This window comes from Wolffia australiana, chromosome 10 (assembly GCF_029677425.1).
Source record: "Wolffia australiana isolate 7733 chromosome 10, ASM2967742v1".
NCBI lineage: Eukaryota > Viridiplantae > Streptophyta > Magnoliopsida > Alismatales > Araceae > Wolffia > Wolffia australiana.
This window is the reverse complement of record NC_135844.1, coordinates 13,992,098-14,006,681: the sequence shown is the minus strand read 5'-3', so window position 1 is coordinate 14,006,681 and position 14,584 is coordinate 13,992,098. Positions and strand designations below refer to the sequence as shown.

General features: G+C 45.0%; 1 long non-coding RNA gene and 1 pseudogene across 1 annotated transcript; one reads left to right on the top strand and one right to left on the bottom strand.

The window, feature by feature from the left end:
• Positions 1–4,500: 4,500 nt before the first annotated feature.
• Positions 4,501–5,383, bottom strand: LOC144708836 (putative gamma-glutamylcyclotransferase At3g02910 pseudogene; annotated as a pseudogene).
• A 7,003-nt stretch (positions 5,384–12,386) lies between these two features.
• LOC144708502 (uncharacterized) lies at positions 12,387–13,672 on the top strand. The gene is made up of 2 exons (XR_013582793.1): positions 12,387–13,169; positions 13,253–13,672. It is a non-coding gene; the product is annotated as an uncharacterized LOC144708502 (long non-coding RNA).
• Positions 13,673–14,584: the final 912 nt, after the last annotated feature.

Sequence of the window (14,584 nt, the reverse complement as noted above, 5' to 3'; positions counted from 1 at the left end):
TTCTTGATCTTCATCTTCGTCTTTTTCTTCCTGGCACTGTTCTTCGATCTTCGAGTGCTTGGAGAAGTCGGGGGCTTTCTCGTCGATAAAAATCTCGAGATGGCCGATCCCAAATTCCCAATTGGAGATGGCCGATCGCGTAGACGAACGAGTCAGAGCGATCTGAGGACGGAATCGATTCTTGTTCATGGACAGGAGGAATCCGCGGACGGGTCCCAGCGCCGCGTGAACTTCGACGTCGGCCTCGCACGCGCGGCGGAAATAAAAAGTAAGAGAAAAAAAAATATTGGGCGGTGGGGGGAAGGAGAAACAAAAAAAAAGAGTTCTTTGGAGCTCCTCCGCTGATAGAGGTCTACGTCGTCGAAGATTCATTGGCAGGCGCAGATTAGCGGGTTTCCTCCGTTTCCACGGCGCCGCCGACGGAATCGGGCAGATTCAGGCGGGCTGACTTGATGATTGTTCTTGGGTTTTTCTATGATCGATCCGGGTCGCGCTCGTTGCCGTCGTTTTCCCTCGATTAGAATATCTTCTTTTTTACTACTTTGCGTCAGATACCACGCGTGGCTTCTAAAGGGGTTGTTTTTCGAATCTTCTTTTTTTAGGTGACGTCTTGAAAACACCAGGGCATGAACCCAGTTTAATCTGGCAAGAGTGACACCATCAGCCCCCGGTGTCTAAATTCTTACGTCAACCTCTCACGCGCAGCTGCGCCGTGCGCGCCACCAGAATTTAACGGAGAATCTCACGCATCCGCCGTCATGATTAAACAATCCGCCGTCATGATTGTTTGCCTCGGATCACTAGCAAATTGGTCAATCAATTAGGCTCTTTCAAATGGGCTATTTTTCTATCACCCATCCGCTTCAGAGCAGTTTGGTTCACCAGTCGCCCAGGGACGAAAAGCTGAACCGAGTCGCCGATGCTTTGAATAGAAGGGTCCATTTGTTGAATGTTATGATAGTCGAGGTTATTGGGTTTGTTCAGATGAAGTACCTATATCCAGATTGCCTGGATTTTGCTCCCATTCTCCAGACCTTAGGCAAATACCCGAATCCTGATAATCAAAATTATCTCTTGGAGAATGGATTCTTATTTTATGATCGTTGCCTATGCATCCCACGCTTATCTCTTAGGGATTTTCTCGTATGGGAAACACATGCCGAAGGCCTTAGTGGTAATTTTGGGAGAGATAAAACCATAGCTATGGTTGAGCATCGGTTCTTTTGGCCCTCCCTAAAGCGAGACATAGCAAGTGTAGTCTCTCAATGTCGTGTATGTGCTCTCGCTAAGCAGGTGAAATAGAACACCGGCCTCTACACCCCACTACCAGTCCCTCAAAAACCTTGTGAGGATGTGAGCATCGACTTTGTGCTAGGGCTTCCGAGGACGAACAAACGCCATGATTCCATCATGGTGGTTGTGGATTGTTTCTAGAAGATGGCTCATTTCATCCCTTGCTTTAAAACTTCGGATGCGTCTCATGTCGCCCAATTATTTTTTAATGAAGTAGTGCGTCTCCATGGACTTCCAAAAAGCATAGTGTCGGACAGAGATGTCTGATTCACTAGCTACTTTTGGAAGACCCTTTGGCATCTTTTGGGGACAAAGCTCAAGTTTTTCATAGCTTTTCACCCCCAAACTGATGGACAGACCGAGGTCGTAAATAGGAGCCTCGGCAACCTATTACGATCACTGGTGGAAGACAACCTCAAGTCTTGGGATTTTGTCATTCCGCTTACAACCTCAAGTCTGGTGGAAGACCGAGGTCGAATTTGCTTACAACGCGTCAGTTAACCGTACTACCGGTATGAGTCCATTTGAGATTGTGCATGGTCATCTTCCTCGTACCCCTACCGACCTTATACCTATGTTGCCGCATGCTAGAGTCTCAGATGACGGTCATGAATTTGCGCATCATATTAGAAGTCTGCATGAGGAAGTCCGTACAAGTATTATAAATAGTAATGCCTCATATAAACAGTCCGTAGATTTGCACCGTCGTTTTCGTGAATTTAAAGAAGGTGAAATGGTGATGGTGCGGATTAGGCCAGAAAGATTTTCCTCCAAACGGGCTTCTAAGCTTTATGCTCGTAGTGCCGGGCCGTTTCCGATCCTCCAACGAGTTGGGGAAAATGCCTGTGCCGTCGACATACCCCCTTCGTGGGGAATAAACACTACTTTCAATATCTCAGATTTAGTCGCGTTTAAAGCCCCACCTCCTTCGTCTAACGGCCACGTTCTACCCTCGGACTTTCTGGTGAGCGAGTTTGACTTGTCCACTCCCCCATCGCTACCCTCTGAGTGACATGAAATCATCGAGGAAATACTGGACGAAGTAATCACCTTCACCAAAGGTGGAATGGTGCGGAAGTTTCTTGTTCGTTGGCAAGGCAAAGTATCGATGGACGACACGTGGATTACGGAGGAAGACCTAGCTCGCCTGCGCCCCGACCTGGTGATCCCACTGGAGCTTTCAGACGTCTACTCAACGGAGTCGAGTTCTCCGCACCGACGCGTCGCCATGGTCAACCGAAGTCAACCTGCCACAGTCAACCGGAGTCAACACTAAAGCCGACACGCCACAACCCTATGGGTTACGGTGTCTCGGAGTTTGTTAAAAGGGGTTACGGTGAACCAAACTGCTCTATGGGTTACCCCTTTTAACAAACTCCGATAAGTACGTTTATTAGCTTTTTAGAACATTAAACTCAGATTAGCGCCGTAATGTGTGAAACTTTTAAAATAAAAGTTTGGGTTGCCATCAGTGCACTTACTGAAAACGTACTTCAACCTGTTCACAATCCACGCTTCTTGAGTTTTATCATGATTCTGAACAGTCGTGATTCTGGAATGATGAAGAATCCGTGGACTTTCAATCCCTGATTTTAAATATAGACGCATGGTCAATAGATAACGCAATCGCTCTTTTTTTCTTTCCCTGAGTTGCACGCATTAGAAAAACAACCCATTTGGAGTATGCGCATGCCATCTGACGTATAGTTGTCAACGGATAGCAGTTAAAGAGAAGATACTCAAATCCGGGGAAAACAACACTCAAAGGGCTTAGGTAAATTAATGTTAGGTGAGGAGTGTTGAATTTGAATCTTGGATGGTAAAATAAACGGGTTATTGAAGCTGTTTCGACCAACAAAGAGTCGCTTATCCAAATGGTCTATACTCGCCCAAAAAGAGTTTTTATGAGGAACGGCTAAACTTAACCTCGGTAACACGCTCCATAAGTAACTCAAGTATCCAGATTGAGCCAATGTAGATCGAGGATTACTCAACTGGATTAGAAATGCAACAAATGCCATAAAAACAAACCGTTTGTATAGAACTTGTTCTTCCCCCTTCTCTCACATCTTGTAGTTCCCTGACTTGGCTCATTAAATATAAAATCGATAAGATAATCAATGGTCCTCTTCGCAAGAAATAACGATTATAAAAGTATTATCTATGAAGTACTGATTACGAGATCGGACGAGGAATAGAGTATAGAGAGAAATAGATGGTGTGAAAAATGAAATAATTGGTAACATTATAAAACTGTTGTAGAACTATAGAACTGTTGTAGAACAGTAGAGATGTTGAAGCGTTATTTTTCTGCACTTCTGTGGCAAAATATCATTTTCATTATTTTTCATTTCTTGGAGCAAAGATGACAGGTGCTGCATGAAGTTCAAGCACAAAATTTTTGAAATAATGCTTTATTACGTGGACAAGTTGAGATTCTACCTGAAAATCACTCGACAGTTCGTAATATTTTCTTTTGAAAGGTATCGTGTATGAGGTAGGAAAGAAACAAATCTGTTAAAATTCTTGACAGGGAATAACAGATCCCATTTAGTAAGTTCGTTCAACTGGCGTTTTCAAGATGTCACAGAACAAAAGGAGATTAAAAAAACAACCCATTTGCAAGCCACGCGTGGCATCTGACGCAAAGTAGAAATCGACCGATAGTAGTAAAAAAGAAGATATTCTAATCGAGGGAAAACGACGGCAACGAGCGCGACCCGGATCGATCATAGAAAAACCCAAGAACAATCATCAAGTCAGCCCGCCTGAATCTGCCCGATTCCGTCGGCGGCGCCGTGGAAACGGAGGAAACCCGCTAATCTGCGCCTGCCAATGAATCTTCGACGACGTAGACCTCTATCAGCGGAGGAGCTCCAAAGAACTCTTTTTTTTTGTTTCTCCTTCCCCCCACCGCCCAATATTTTTTTTTCTCTTACTTTTTATTTCCGCCGCGCGTGCGAGGCCGACGTCGAAGTTCACGCGGCGCTGGGACCCGTCCGCGGATTCCTCCTGTCCATGAACAAGAATCGATTCCGTCCTCAGATCGCTCTGACTCGTTCGTCTACGCGATCGGCCATCTCCAATTGGGAATTTGGGATCGGCCATCTCGAGATTTTTATCGACGAGAAAGCCCCCGACTTCTCCAAGCACTCGAAGATCGAAGAACAGTGCCAGGAAGAAAAAGACGAAGATGAAGATCAAGAATAAGAAGAAAAGGAAGCAGTAAGATTAGTGGAAAACTGCGTCGATCGCTGTACAGGGGGAATTATTCGAAACGAGCCGCGAGACGAGATCATCACAAAGGCTTGGATTGGATGATCAGACTTCAAAGGAGGCTTGAATGATCAGACTTCGTAGGAGGCTTGGACCGGGAAGGGTGCGGAGGAGACGAAGGCTTGGATGTGGTCGAGGAAGGAGACGCCCTGAGGGCGGTCCTTGCGCTTGACGTAGCCCCGCGCCTCCTTCTCCGAGTATACGCCGAAGCCCCGCTCCCCGTTGCGCTTCCAGAGCTGGCCCGCGTAGCTCCGGTGCGCGAAGTAGGCCTCCGCGCGCACCACGACAGCACCCTCGTCGTCGTCGGCCGGACCGGGGAAGGCGGGCCGGGCGGCGCCGTCGGCGTCGGCGGGGGGAGCCCAGGCGTGGGGCTCGGCGGAGACGAGGAGGGGGAGGCGCTCGTAGTGGCCGGTGCGGGTGCCTTCGAGGTCGTCCATGCGGGCGAGGCCAGCGGCGGAGACCTCGTAGAGCTCGCCCCAGACGTGGTGGCCCTTGCCGGGAAGGTTCAGCAAGAAGGGGACGCGGTAGGGGCCGCAGACGAGGGGGAGCGGCTCGTCGGTGTGGTAGGTGCCGACGTAGGAGGCCTCGCCGCGGCGGATCATGTCGTCGAGGAGGCCGTGGTTGGAGAAGCCCTGCTTCAGCGTCCCGTACGTGAACACCAGCGTTCTCTTCCTCCCTCCCATTCTGCGATTATCGCGCTACTCTCTCCTTCGTTCTCTCTCAGAGGATCGCACTTCTATCCGTCGTTTTCTCTCTTTATTCCCTATCTCCTTACTTTTGCCGATTGGCGATGGCGTGTTGTGAGAGGGGAGACCCCTCCCTATTTATAGACTTCTTGTGGATGAGGTGGGGGATAGGGTGGGGTACTGGGCGTCTGGGACTGGGCTCGGCTGGGCCAGGAGACGATAATACCCCTATATCCTTCTCTCCTTAAAAGGAACCCATGACTTTTCCAGAGGTATTTTTATTTTTGTTCTAGGATTTATTTTACTGATGGTATTATTTCCAAAGGGGTCGGCTGAAGAGGGAAAGACCCATGCCGAAGGGGTGGTGGATCATGATGAGGTGGTCCTACATATGGTTTATTTTTAAATACTTGATGGTTTCTTTGCAGCTATGATTGTTAGGAAATATAATTATGTTTTGTCAGCCATTAAAGACTATGGGGTCCCAGCAGAGTATTTGGATATTTACTTATGGCCGACAAACTTGTTTATGAAAAAACGGTCGAGTGTAAGGCTGAACCCCATTAAAAATATTTCAAGAATCCCCACCAACGGTTTAATATGCGAATTAGATCGTTGTATTCGGTTCTAAACATAATGCTATTTGATGCTTGATGAAGGCCCAGTGCATTGCAAAAACTGAGTTTAGATTTTATAATGTTGTTGTCTCACTGAATTTAAAATATTATATACTATTCAACATTAATCACTTTCTATTTAGTGAAAGAGATCCCTACAACAAGGAAAATTAATGATGTCTTTGCATGGATCAAGTTCTTATAAATATTCATTTAATTTAAAAGGGTATGGGAAAAAGGTTAAAAAGAATGTGAGAAATGACGAATGTAAAAAGCCAAGAGTTCATGAATAAAATCTTTAAATTCATTTAAAGTTAGCACTTGATGATATATAAATATCGTAAAGGGATAGCGTTTATTCATAGCTAAATATTGTTGTAAGAAATCACAAAATTTCATAAACAATAAATCATCAATAGAAAAAGAATACTCGGATTTTGTTTAGAAAAGCATAAAGCTGTTGGGATCCGAATTTATTCATTCCAATATGTCATTTTTACCTTCTATATTTCCTCCAAATGGGAACCTAGGGCACTTTTCCTATTGAAGAAGGTCCTTTGGTGCGACTGAATCTTTTTTGTTATGATTGTGCGGTTCGTTGTGAATTTCAAACCACACATCACACACCATGTACCATAGCCATACCCTACTTGGCACAGCCCTTTGTGCAGTGAAAATGTGTGAATAGGTGCAATTTTTTTGAGACGACAGCACTGAGGCATTCTGCAGCATGTGGCGAGGCATTCAAGCATTTCTCGCAGCATTCGGCCTATCCCTACTTCATAGCTGTTTGCTCCACGGCTTATCCCTCACCCTCTTCGGCATCCAGTGAGTGATCACCGGCGTCAAGGTCTAAGCTCCGATGGTCATTTTCCTCAACGAGGCATTCAAACGAATTACGGCATTTTCTCTTGGATAAAATACAGAAATTCGAGCACTCCGGTGTTTGAAGGTTCATCGATTGCCATGACCCTTTTATTTTTTACATCTCTGCTTTTCTATCATCTATCATGTTATCTTTTATGCTCATAGAGTTCTCTTACTTGTATCATCTTGTGATCTTATCCTATTTCATTCTTAATTTCTGTGTGGGCTTTCAATCTCTTACTTTTGCTCTGCCTATTCCATATTAATCATAAGGGTGCATGGGTCCTTAGGTGTCTGACACATCACTAGTCTAGTTTCCCAGTATGGAACTCAGAGATTGGAGATCTTTTGATAAAGACTCTTGCCATTCCCATTTAAATATCTTTATGGATTCAATCATCCTAGGGCATATGAAATTAAGGCTCATCTTTCACTGATGGAAGAGATATGGAAGTATGTTTTGTGGATCAAGAGAACTTCTTGCGGCATATTTAATTTGCTGAATTTGATTAATCAGCTGAATTTTACAGTCCCAAGGAGGTGTTCCTGCATTGTCAACTTTTCTTGACCATTGAAATAGTGTTAATTATGTTTTGTGTAAAATGGAGCTGAAGAGGGATCCATGGTTGTAGGTTTGTCTATGATGGGTCCATCCTTGATGTTGGGAGGATGATCCCCTTGGACTTGAGTGCAGTACTAAATTAGACATTTGCCCCAAAGATGTTATCGCTGACATGAAAAAGGGGATATTACTCGTGTTTTTGGTCAGTTCGTAAACTATTTTGTTTGTGGAGATCAATTGGATTAGGTTATTGCCATTAGTGAAGATAAATACCATTGTAAGTCCTAATCAGATAGGAAGGGTTTTGAGGAATGTGACAACCCGTTGACTTTTTTATAGTAGTTGAGTTTAAAGATCATAGTCCAGTAATGCAGATTGTGCATCTTTTGTTTTTCTTCATGAAGACATGGGTTTTTGTATATCAGTCCCCTTGGACGGACTACGTGGCTCAATTTTTACATTCAAGGAACAGTGATCGAGCTGCAATTAAGTGTTCTTGGTGGATTTTCGTTACTCTCTCCCTCTCTCTCTATCTCTCTCTCTCTCTGAATATCTCAGAATCTTCTTATTCTCCTCATCCCCAACCTGATATCTCTCTCTGCTCGTCCTTGTGATGATTTCTTGCCTCCAACTCTGTCACTTTCAATTCCCTTATGAATTGATCAATCTATCTCCCTGATCATCTTATGGTAGTGATAAAATGATAACTTAATGCATATTTAGATACATTTTAAATGATTATGGTATTATTAATTCAGAATTTATCATGTCATTATTTGAATCAACTAAATATTTATGCATAAGCTATAAATTCTAATTTTTGCACATTATGGTTATTTTTTACTAAACTCCTTGACTTCTTTGAAGTCAAGCAGTTTTAGTACTGATGAGTATTCTATTGTTTCACATGTACAGAAATTCACAGGAATAAGAAGATACAATTCTTCAAGAGTTAGAGAATTTTTTAGAGTTTAGTAATTCTGATGGCGCACGCCATCAAAGATCGTCATCAACGTCATCCGCGCCGCGCGCCCTCGACGTTGAAGACCAGGTGAAGCCGATCCAGCTATCCTTTCCATTTTCTCCTCTCTCGCTCCCATGTTTCTGTCTTTTACCGTTCTCGTTCGTCCCATTTTTGTCATGTTTTGTCGCGTTCGCGACGTCTTTCGTCCGTCCACATTTTGGCGTCAAGGGGGAGGGTCGTCCTATGACCCTCTCTCCTTGTCGCTCCGCTTTTCCTCTCCTTATTCCCCTTTTAAGTTCCCCTTTATCCCGTTGTTTTCGTCCTTGTTTGTAAAAGGGAGCCCATTTATAAGGGCTCCCCAAATGGACTATGTAAGGCCCACTTAGGGGCCCATCCCCCCCCCATATAAGGGAGGAGATGGGCGCCCTAAGAAGTTAGACCAGTAATTTCATTGAGGCATTTTATCGAACAGTTGCTGATCTCCTTCCTCGTTTGAGAAGAGAACAAAGAGAAGGAAGAAGAAAAGAGAAGAAGAAGAAGAAGAAGAAGAGCCAGACGTCGCCGCCCCGCACCCACGGACGCCGACGCCGCCTGCCGACCGCGCGCTCCGCCGCAACCCCACTAGCTGCCGCCGCCTGCATCAGCCTACGCGACCGCGCCTGCCGCTCGCACACGCTGACGCCGTGAGGGTCCACCGACGCTGCCCGTCGGGTTTTCACGCCGACGTCGCCTCCACTTACCCAACGCCGCCGCGCCGACCAATGCCGACCGATCGCTGGCTGACCAACCTGATGGGGTCAGTCAACCACCGACCTGATGGTCCAGCCGACCGAGCCAACGGGTCGATTGACCCGTCCTGTTCGACGGCCCGATCCAATCCGACCAGACCGGGCAAACCGTCCGTTCCGATCCGACCAGCCGCACCGATCTGATCCGACCGACCAACTTGATCGAGCCGATCCAAACCAACCAGCCAACCGACCCGAGCGAGCCGACCCGACACGACCGACTTATCGACCAGACGGGCCGACCGACCATTGTCTGATCGATTGGGCCGATCGACTGACCCAACTGATCCGACCCGATCGAGCGACCCGACCGACCCGATCTGGCCATTTGACCCGACCAGGTCAAGCCGACCGATTGATTGTCCATTCAGGGATTGCTTCGTCTGTCCCAACCCGTGGACTTCAGTCGTCCATGCGAGGATCCGTGCGCACTGCCGAGCCGTTCATCCTCATCTACGTCCGATCTTTATAAGAAGCTCGAACACCATCCACTGCATGTCGAGCCACCGTGTCTACTCTGGTGTCTCTCCGCCCCACCCGCTCTGACACGCCACCGACGAAGACGAGACCCTGTACTATGAGCCACCATCGACGAGGTACGTCGTCCTCTCCCGTCGCTCATTTAATTATTCTCTTCTAGTATTCTTTCGTCCCATCTCCATCGCGCTCGGGCTAGGTAGGTGAGAGAGGCTTAACGAGAGATACCTATGAATCTGAGTGTCTTACCAGTACGAACGAGTACATCCCTTAAGTGCGAGCCCAACGGATTGAGTCCGTTCGGCTACGAGGTTCGAGAGGCCCCCGTCGCCGTCAACCAGCAACTCCCGTCCAAGCTTGGAGCTCGGTGCCTCCCTCGAGTCGGAGCCTACATGTGCAACACATTAGGGCATTCGGCATCCCGTAGTACATACCCGTTAGGGTAACCATCGGACGATGATAGTGCCATAATCCGATACATCATCCCTTATCGGCACTGAACAATCATATTCGGTGTCGACCAGACAACGTCCTAGACGATGTCCAACATCAGATTCTCAAAAGGAGGCTTGAAAGGAGAAAAAGGGTGTTTGGGGCCCTCAAATGAGATATCAAAGGAAGATGGGCCACCACCTGACCTTTCCATTGAGCTCTTAACAGCCTTCCAAAGAAAGAAGTTGAAGGATTACAAGGGGAAACACTCAACTCATGGAGAAAAAAAGGCAAAAATGGAAAGGAAAAAAAAAAGAAAATACCCAAAGAGGAATTTTTGTAATTCTTCCAATATATATATAATCTTTTCTCCCTAATTTTCCCTTATTTTGGAGATGCTCTAGCAAGTATCTGGCCAGCAGGACAAAACATATTTCAGAATCCAGGTTGTTCAACTTGCTTAATGTAACTTTGTTGACGTTTTCATTCAATCTCGTCTCTTGTTTGAATTGAAAAACGCCTGATCCTGGAAAAATATAAGGATCCAGACTTGACAGTAAGCATTGAGGGCTCCAAAGGCTTGCATTGAGATTTTAGGAACCTAGATTTCCATTTTCACCTCATCATCCATCCATTTACCATTAAAAACCATCATTTTCTCACTCTAAATACATGTTTTCCCTACTATATCTCTCTAGATTCATTTCATTCTCTCTCTAGATCTTCATACATGTCCCTAGTTCATCCTCTCAAAATTTCATCGAAAGTATCCTTCATTTTCACCTTCAAATTCTATCTCAAACTTCTTCTACACTCTTCATTTTCTCTCTCTATCTCTTCATTTCATTCATTTTTTCTCTCTAAAACTGTTTATTTCTCTCTCTAAAATCCTTTCCAGTCTCTCTCTCTCTAGATTATCCTTCACTCCTCTCAATTTCAAACAAAAAAATCATGTTTGAATTCCATCATTTAGGGCAAAAAAAGTGGAGAGTGGAGGACTTAGTCAAATTGACTAAGCCCTAACCATATTGGGTCAAACCCATTAGGGCTTAGCCCATTTGGCAAAGTCTTGACTTAGCCTAATTGGGCTGAACCTTAGTAGATTGACCCACTAAGGCCAGCCCTATGAGGGCTACACAAGGACCACCGGCTCATACCGTTTGCCGCCGCCGTCGCCCCTACCACTGGCAATAGCCGGAAAAGGTATTTTTGTTATTTTATATATTTAAAAATTCTAAAAATATCAGGAAAATCCCTAAAATTAATATAATCAATATTTAGTATTTTGTAACATCTCCAAAAATTCTAAAAAATATTTAACTCTCATTTTTAATATTTCTAGTATTTTTGGTGGTAATTAAATTAAAAAAATATTTATTTCCTATTTCTAGATCATAGGAATTTATATAAATTAACTAAATATCCATAAAATCTCATAAATTATATATCTCACTTTTAAACTCACTTCCTTCATTCCAAGCTTCAAAAAATTCTGAAATTAAATTTCTGCATCTCTGTGGATCGACCCCTTACTTTCCCTATATTCATTATATAGTATTTAAGTGGAAAATTTTCATAAATATTGTTGGTTAAGTCTGAATTAAAACAACGACATAAAATCCCTAAATTTGGACTTATCAGGTAGGTTGGAGAACCCTATCACCCTTATCTTCTGATTGTCTCTTGATTTCTTTAACAGTTGATTATATCACCTATCCTGCCACTCAACTCACTCAGTCAGATTGAAAAGTTTTTGGATGGAAGATGGCATCTTTACACGTACTAAATACTAAAGAAATGTCAGTACACAAATTGCATCAGAATAGTGCAAATACTAAAAAGCAAAAGGTTCTCTCGCCTTAATGCATGTGATGCACTAAGGCACTACAATGCTTTGGGAGAAAAGAAATTCAAATGCAAACTTGTGTGGTGTCATTTTAGACTGTAAAAAATATGAAAGCAGCACTCCATTGTGGAGACATTTGGAAAGGTTCTGATGGTGCACGCCATCGGAGATCGTCGATGACGTTGTCCATGCCGCCCGCCATCGTTGTCGAAGATCGGGTGAAATTGCTAAGTTTATCGCATTTTGTTTTTCATCGTTCTCTCTCATGTTTTATGTTTTCTCATCTCATTGTGTGTTGTCGTCACGTTTGCGACACGTCCTGTACGTCCTTCGTCAGTGTCACGGGAAGGGATCCTTAGTCACTTTTGGATTCCCCTCCCTATGGCCTTCTTCCCTTGTTTTCTCTTCCTTTTTATGTCTTAATTTCCCCTTTCTATGTGTAATGGGGGCCCATTATATAAGGGCCCCCAATGGACTCTACCCCCATGTTGACCCAGCTAAGGGGGCCCATTAACCTCTTCCCCCGTTATAAGGGAAGAGGGCGTCGCCCTAGCCGTCTTAGACTAAGAAGAACCAGAAAGGGATTGTTTGTTGAATTTCTGGTCTCCCCCCTTCTTTAGAGAAGATATTTCAGAAAGGGGAGGGGAAGAGGAAGATCAAGAAGGATTGGGTTGTAAGTTCGATCTGTTAGCAGGTCATCCTGCCTCTCAAACATTGGAAGGGAAGCATTGGCCCCTCGCTGGGCAATCAAATTCGAGTGACGGTTGGGTCACGGCCGTCCACTTGGAGATACGGGAACTCCTCAGAGCAGAGAGAGAACTCGACGGGAACGGGGTTCAGCACGTCCTCCTCGGGCCGTGGTTTATCATCTCCAAGTCTCGTCGCTGGTCCAAGATCGTCCAACCTCTCCGATCCTGTAGGGTCAACGACATCGGGAAATCAGTCGCCGTTTCTTTTGTTCGGCGGCCAAGCGAGGAATTTCGAACGGCGACTTCCATCTCTACCAATGGGGTTGAGCGCTCGGTGACTGCTCCCTCCGTGAGCCTTTATGCAAACAGAAATTCAGTCCCCGGATGATTCTCACTCGTTGAGACCTTCTGCCGAAGGCATTCAGGCGCTAGGGACCTGAATCGCCTGGTGATTCTCACTCGTCCTCCACAAACGTGACGAATCAGGACCAGTTACTGGCTGGAGCTGCGATCGTGCCGCTCTCGCTTCCTCCTCACCTCCGACCTTTACATATTGCTCCAGCACTACCGTCGCTCGCCGAGCTGCCGTCCGCTCTCCGGCAACTCTCTGCTCCACCCACTCCAAATCGCCACCGACGACATTGAATTCTGCACCACGAGCCCGCCGACGATGTACGCCGTCCTCTCCCGACGTTTGTTTATTTAATCCTTGCAGTATAATTTTGATCTGACTCCACTGCGCTCGGGCTAGGTAGGTGAGAGAGGTATTGAGGGAAAACTACGATGTGCTTGAGTGTCTTACCGGTATGGACGAGACCGTCTGTTATGTGCAAACCCTACGGATAGATTTCGTTCGACGGTAGACGCCTTCGTCACTTGGAAAGGTTCAAGAGGCCACCGTCGCCGTCACCCGGCGACCCCATCCAAGCTTGGAGCTCGGCGCCTCCCTCGAGTCGGAGCCTGCACGTATGACACATAGGACATTCATACTTGCATCATAGTTACATCGACCCGTCAGGATTACCCGTCAGACGACGACACTGCCAACGTTCGATACCATCATCCTTTATCAGCACCGAACCATCATATTCAGTGTCGACTGGACGACGTCCCCGACAACGTCTGGCATCAGGTTCCACCTTAAAATATTTGTTACCTTGAAGGCAAAGGGAAAATGAGTTCCGAAAGAGAGGTCAATAGTAGAATTTTTTGATACCGCAAATAGTAACAAACAACATTATACCGATCGTACAACATAGAAGACCAAAGAATAACTGGTGTGTTTCATATGTCTTTTTGATTCACCATGGGATATTGTAAGGAAGAAGTACACTATACGACTTCTACGTTTCATTGCACAAGAAGAAATATCAGTTCCATCATTGAGGGCTATCAATACAAAAGTACATTCTCTCTACAAAGATAAAAGAAGAGCATTGGAGGAAAATTGGCCGATGTTGTGTAAGTGTCATTAACACTTGACACATGGACTTTAGAAAATAACATTGCATTCTTAGGTGTGACTATGGATTGGGTAGACTCTATGTGAAAATTTTGCGAGTATGTATTAGACATATGCTAATTGAAAGGGTCTCACACTAGGGAAAACATGAGTGCAAGTATGTATTAGACATATGCTGATTTTTTCTCTGTTTTGTTTATCAAAATGATACAAGTTCATACAGGTGTGTGCAATGACCACAGACAATGCATCAAAAAATAGAAAGATGATGAGTATTTTGGACGCCATATTGAAGTAACTGAACTCTAAATTTAGTGCAAGAAGACACGTGCTCTGCGTTGCACATGTTATAAAGCTTGTAGTCCAAGCCGGGCTAAACCCCCTAAGTGTGGTAAAGGTGCCATTATAGACAATGATGATATGGTTAGGGTGAATAATGGAGAATAACACAACACACTTGATGGCTTCAATACATCTACATTAGGTGATGTCGTGCTCCTGCTCTTAGAGATATTCACTATAATACATGGTTCAACACAATGTGAAGAGTGTAATGTAATGTTATGCAAACAGTTTGGCCTATCGGACCATAGAAAGATTCACTTGGACAGCCCAACAAAATAGA